This window comes from Lepidothrix coronata, unplaced genomic scaffold, assembly GCF_001604755.1.
Source record: "Lepidothrix coronata isolate B3197 unplaced genomic scaffold, Lepidothrix_coronata-1.0 Scaffold122, whole genome shotgun sequence".
Lineage (NCBI taxonomy): Eukaryota > Metazoa > Chordata > Aves > Passeriformes > Pipridae > Lepidothrix > Lepidothrix coronata.
Window position 1 is genome coordinate 330864 of NW_016690302.1, and position 6000 is coordinate 336863.

Genomic DNA, 6000 nt, shown 5'->3' on the forward strand with positions numbered 1-6000 from the left:
TTGCATATTCTCCTTGTATCTTTCCCCTTTGCTAATTATTGTGTTGTTTTCAGAGCAAATATGTCATATCCATGGCGACCAGGCAGGTTTATTGTCTTTCAGAAGCAATAGCTCACATAAGTAATTAATGACTTCTTTTTTTTTCCTCTGGCTTAGGTTAAACAGATCATTCAAGGAAAGTCATATCTCTCTCTCCCTCTCTCTCTTTTTTTTTTTTTAGCCCAGTGACATAAGAACATGAGTTAGAACAAGAAAATACTTTAACCAAGAAGTCAACAGCTTATTTTTCCTCATTTCTTTTTAAAAGCTCCAAGTGTCAGCTTTCCACACACATGACATTGTCATTCTCGCAGTTTCAGAGCGAAGCCTTGGTACAGGGAAAAGCCACTGAGGGCTGGAGTTGAGTTGGTGTTGTACAGCTGAGCAAAGTGTGTCTCTGGCTGCATGTGGGGGGTGTTATTCTTGCTTAAGGGGTTTGCTGTGTACTGGGAAAAAAACCTTTCCCTCACTATCCCCCACGCCCCCCATTCTATCTGTATTAAAATCAGTGTTAAAATAAAGGTGTGTTTTTGTATCTTGCAGATTGTAATTCAAACAGTTTCCAGGAAAGAATTAGTAATTCATTTTTATATACAGCATATATACACACATGCTTGAGCTCCACCCAAAACAATCAAGCTAGCTGGAAAAAAACCCTTATTTCCTTTTTCTTTTCAAGCCCAAGCAAACTTGCTCAGTAACTTTGAAAAGCTTATTGAAAATAGCCCCCCATTTTTGCCAGGAGTTTGCTGCAGGTATGAATCTTGTCCTTTCCCTTCCCAACTCTGTTCCTTCCTATTACAGCTGAATTTGCTATCTGGCCAAGCCAGGGGCTGGTTATCCACTATGATTTACTGAGGTGGTGATTCCCCCCCAGCCCCCCCAGCACCTTCACCCCTGTTTTGTTTTTGCTAATTTCATTTTCAGAAGGATTTATACACAGTCCAGCTATATAAATTCCTTGGGAGATAAAAGCACCGCACACTTCCATAAACAAAAGCTTTTACTTGCATCCTGTCTTCCTTTTTTTTTTTTTTCTCAAAGTAAAAAGGAAAAAACCCTAAAAACAAAACCCCAAGCCATCTGATTGAAGCAGGTATCATAAATGTATGCTGGTAATGATTCTGTATTCCACAATGCTGCTACTTTAACTTTTAAAATCTGTTTCCTTTCTGGTTTGTAACATTAATCAAAGAGCCGCTTCCTTCCAATTTTTCCACAGACTGGGGCTAATTAGAACCACTCGAATCATATTTTGTAAATTCCATGTGGATGTTACTTTAGGTTTCAAGATCGCGAGTGCTTCAGGTTCAGTGTGGCTGTGCAGTCTCACGGTTATTTTTATTAATGCTCCTGTCTCCCAAAGCAATCCAGGGTTTCTCTCCGTTTACCCCAAATAGATCTGTGGGTTCACGCACAGGGGTGTGTCGGAAATAGACGTTACAAGGAGGAAAAAGAAAAGCCGAGAAGGGAAGAGATTTTGCAGTGTAGTTCCAAAGAGCAACAGAGAACCCCCCAAGTAACGTGAAGCTGAGGATTCAACAGACTTGATAATTGAGCCCTTAACCTCCTGATGTCTGTATCAGAAAAACAGAGTCTAGCAGAGGGAGACAAAGAATACAAGCAAATACTGGGCAGGAGGAAGCTGGGGAGATGACTGAAATACTGAGGTACCGTTCAGGGTACGTATGGATCAGTACGTGACGTCTCCTTAGGCTCGGTTTTTCCCTCTGGTGAAACGTGGCTGGTTTAAAGGTGGCTTTGGGAGAACCTGATGTTTCAGTGCAGCCGAGAGCCCGGCGTTTCTGTGGCGTGCGCAGATGGAACTTGGAGACACTTCTCCTGGAATTGGTGTTTATGTTTCCCTGTTTCCTTTTGGGTTTGAAGGACTGACTGGTGATTTTTTTTTAATTTTTTTTTTTTTTTAAATCTTTATGGGAAGTTAAACAGCGAGAAGTTGGGAGTTTTCAGGTTGTGATTATTAGGCTGTGCTAAAGGGATTTGAATCGAACCACTCTGAGCACCCGGCGGGGCGACTGTTTCCATGCTCTGCTCTAGCATTTCTCTCCTGTACGTTTGTGTACCTAAATAGGGCATCCAAGAATTAGGGGGCAGTGGGCTCGCACAGAGATCTCAAAGTTAACTTGCTTTTGGTGTATAAGGCTGCAGCTTCAAAGAAAAGCAAGGGCGCATCGTAAATTTTGCTAAAATTAATCAACCGTTTAAGAGCTCCACATTAACGAGGTTTTCCAGGCAAGCAGCTTTCTTCTCCTCTTCTTCTTCTTCTTCTTTCTTATTCAAAGTCCAAGAGGGTTGGGGTAAAGGGGGGAGAACATGAGTAAGAAGAGGAAAGGGTTGGAATTTGAGTAGAAATAATAAAAACAAAAAAGGCTGGATTTGTAGAATATAAATCCTCATGTGTCCTTGATCCATATTGTCAGGGTTTTTTTTTTTGGTCGGATTTGTCCTGTGTGCCTTTGACGGAAAAGGCACGTAGAGAGAGAGAGAGAGAGAGCGCGACAGAGGGGGAGAGAGAGAGACGTGTCACTGCTTTGGAGCTCATTATCATTCTTAATAAGTCTTAAGGAATAAAGAGGAGCATTGAGTGTAAATGCTGGGTAATCCTAACACTCCTCAAGGTGAGAGGAGTCTCGAGGACACAGAGAAAGAGAGTGAGGAGGAGGGGGCTACTGCGGGGGCAGGAGAGGAGATGTGGATGAAAGTGGTTTTGAAGGGAGTGGGCATGGGTTAGTAGGGCTTGTGGCTCCGGGCGCTTTGGGTTCGTTCCACAGGCCTGTGCCTGGGAAAGTTGTCTCCAAGTTTGCATCCCAGAGATGGTAACCAGCCCAGCTGGACCTTGGGGCTGAAAGATTGGCCTCCAATGGTGACGTTCTCTGACAGACAGCGATGTGAGGAACGAGTCTGCTGCCCACCCTTCTTTGCCCGGTGCTGGAGGGTCTCACCCCCCAGCGGGAGCAGCGTCCCAGGGTGGGTGCTCTGCCATGGCTCTGCTTTGGCACCTGCTTCCTCTGCTCGGGCTCGGTTCTCAGCCTGTGCACCCTGTCTGTAGCTCCTTTCGTGTCACTCCTGTTGGATGCCTCAACTCCTTCTCTTTGCCTGAATTTCCTGGAGCCTCTCCCTGCGCTGCTCGGACACTAGGTGGCTTAAAGCACAGGCTCTGCTGGCAGCTGCCAGCGACGTTCATTCACTCTTTCTGGTGGGCTCCTTTATTCAAACTTCAGGCTGACAGCAAAACATGGAGATGTCTTTGAATCCGTTGTGGATTCAGATATCGCACGACCTCCTTGGCAGCGTGTTTGCAGTCGCGTTGGGGGATTTGAGCCCGTGTAGCAGGAAGAAAGAGGACACTGATGAAATGAATTCAGGGGCTGGGCTGCCTGCTCTGATGATAAGGAGTCAGGAACCTGCCGGCATTGCCGAGTCCTTCCCTCTCCAGGAGATTTCACCATACCCATTTTAAAGGGTGTGCGTGTTCCTCTTGGAAAAAAACATTTCAGGGTTGGCAGCGCCCTTCTTACTGTGCTGATGTGTAATGGAAGATGCTGAGTCTTCAGCGATGCCCACTGACCCTTCTTTCTGGTCTCTTATCTCAAGTCCAGTTGCAGGCAGAAGGGATTGCTGTAATTGGGAATTTGCCTAATGCATCCAAAGCCTAAAGAAAGGGAGTGGAGCACTTGAATTTTTTTTCCCCTCCTGCAATCAGTGTTGTCTCTCTGGTTCAGCCCATAGCTTCTGGCTGAAGTAGGAGCTTTACCTTTTTTTAAATGACTCCAAATACCTTGGAGCAGGTGGGAGGGAGTTGTGGATGCTGAGTTTTGATCAGTTGGCAGAAGCCAAACAAAATGAGGTGGAAGTCTTGCTAAATGCTGATTTTTCTGGGTCCAGGTGCTTGGCTTCAAGGTTAAGCGTTACATTGGTAATATTATTAGGTATTAAGTTATTAGTAATGGAACTGTGGGGCTTGCCTGTACTTGGCAGAGAACCGCTAAGAAACTGTATTAGGGCTGAGTTCATCCTGGTTTCTCTGGTGGTGTCCTTCCAGCATGTCTCACCCTGAGCTGGAGGGAGGAGGAAACACGAATGTGCTTTTTGTGCATTGTCTGCCTTTTGAACTATTTTCTTAGACGGTTAATGAGTTGTAGCAAGGAGACACAGGCCCTTGTAGGGAGGGATGTGCCTGCACCCCCTCTCGCTGTGTGCAGTGGCTGGTGAGGTGTCAGCTAATCCCTTTCACGCGTGATTGAGCTGCTCTAGAATAGGACCCGGAGGTTCAGGAGTCTGCGCTCCCGGGGCGGCTCTAGAGCCGTCCAGCTGCCAAGGCCTCGTGTGTAATCAGTGCTGCAGGACTGGCAGTTGTTTGGGCCTTTGGGGGCCTTTGGCTCCTTGCCCGCCGTGGCATTTTGGGGTGGTTTTCTCTCCAGAAGGTATCCTGGTTTTGTGCTGCCACCAGTGATGCTGTTTTGAAACAACATAGGTTGCTCCCAGATTCTGAGCCATAGGGCTTGTCATTTCAATGACAATACAACAAGTCACCTCAGAGTTGGTCTCTGAGGCTGGTCCTCATCTTCCTGGATGTGAAGTCAACTGGCAAGGCTGGTCCCAGTGCTGGGAGGGCAGCACAGCACACACCAGCATCCATCAGACGTGGCAATGAAGGAGGTAGATGAACTCAACAGATTTTTTAGGGGCTTTTGAGTTTTATCCTTTGAAAGAACAGTGGGAGCTGGAAAGCTTAGAAAGAGAATCCTTCCATCTCCTTGATGGGGAAGGGCTGTTTGGAACTGCCACTACAAAATGCATTTTAGCACTCAGGAGGGGCCAGTGGAGCAAGTGCTGAGAGTCTGTCTGCTCGGTTTGGAGAAAAGTTGACTGGTCAACATTTCCTAAAAGTACGAAATAGTCTGATTCTGGTCCCTGCTTGGACTTGAAGGTAGGCCTGGCAGTTGACTGTCACTTATAAAGCCAGTTCTTTTCTTTCTGGTTTTGTTTCTCCTTCCAATAGCAAAGTGACCAGGACTTTTATTCCTAAGCAGTATGAACTGCCAGCCCTACACCTTCCCCAGTGTGGCCAGGCAGAGCCTTCTAAATTAGATGGGATTATAACTGGCATAAATGCAAACTGAGCTATGTGATCACAGCCTGTGGCTTTGAGGTGTCTCCTCCTGCCCCACTCAGCCCATCCCCATCCAGGGAGAGGAGGGGCTGCACAGAATCACATTTGTCTGCGTGGTGCACGGTGAGCCTGGCAGAGCAGTTGGGAGCCTGGCAAACAGCTCCCAGCGTGGCTGCCTCCCTGGTGGCTGTGTCTGCAGAACATCCTCTCCATAGGGCTGCTGGTGACGAGCCCCTCCCTCCACCAGTGCCTCAGGCTGGCCCAGCTTTATACCAGGGGAGCAGTGTCCTTTCACACTGGTGAGCCAGCAAAATCTCTCCCAGGGGTTATTGTAACCTCTCAGCAGCGATTTGCAAACAGGCATTCAGAGATAAAGTCTTGGTGCCGAGCTCAGGGCCAGTAGGGCAGATATGAAACGCGGCAGGTTTATGAAAGGGAAGGTGTATGAAATGCAGCCTGCATCTCCCATTTCACTGCACTATGCCAAAACACACAGTTTCTTATTTCAGTCACTGTGATCTTTCAAGGAGGTTAATTTCCATGACGAACTCCGGGCCACGTGCTTGGAGGATTTATCTAATTAGACTGACACTTTTCTTTTTTAAAAAAGAAAATTAAGCTGCACCTTGGAGGACTTAAGTATTTTAAACTGTGGGAGCGGCAGCAGGCGGTGTGATCCCTGCTCACAGAGCAGGGAGAGAGGAAATTTCCCCTTTTCCAGTCTCCTATTTAAGACTTCACCAAAGGTCCCTATTTTCTTTAATTTTCTTACATGGTGGCTGGGTGCTAAAGAGTGTTTTATCCTGCCTGAGTCCCCAAAGCCTCAG

General features: G+C 46.8%; 1 protein-coding gene across 10 annotated transcripts in view; it reads left to right on the forward strand.

Moving 5' to 3' along the window:
- The window catches only part of CASZ1 (castor zinc finger 1), a 286724-nt gene that overhangs the window by 96851 nt on the left and 183873 nt on the right, over window positions 1-6000 (forward strand). The window lies entirely within an intron of this gene.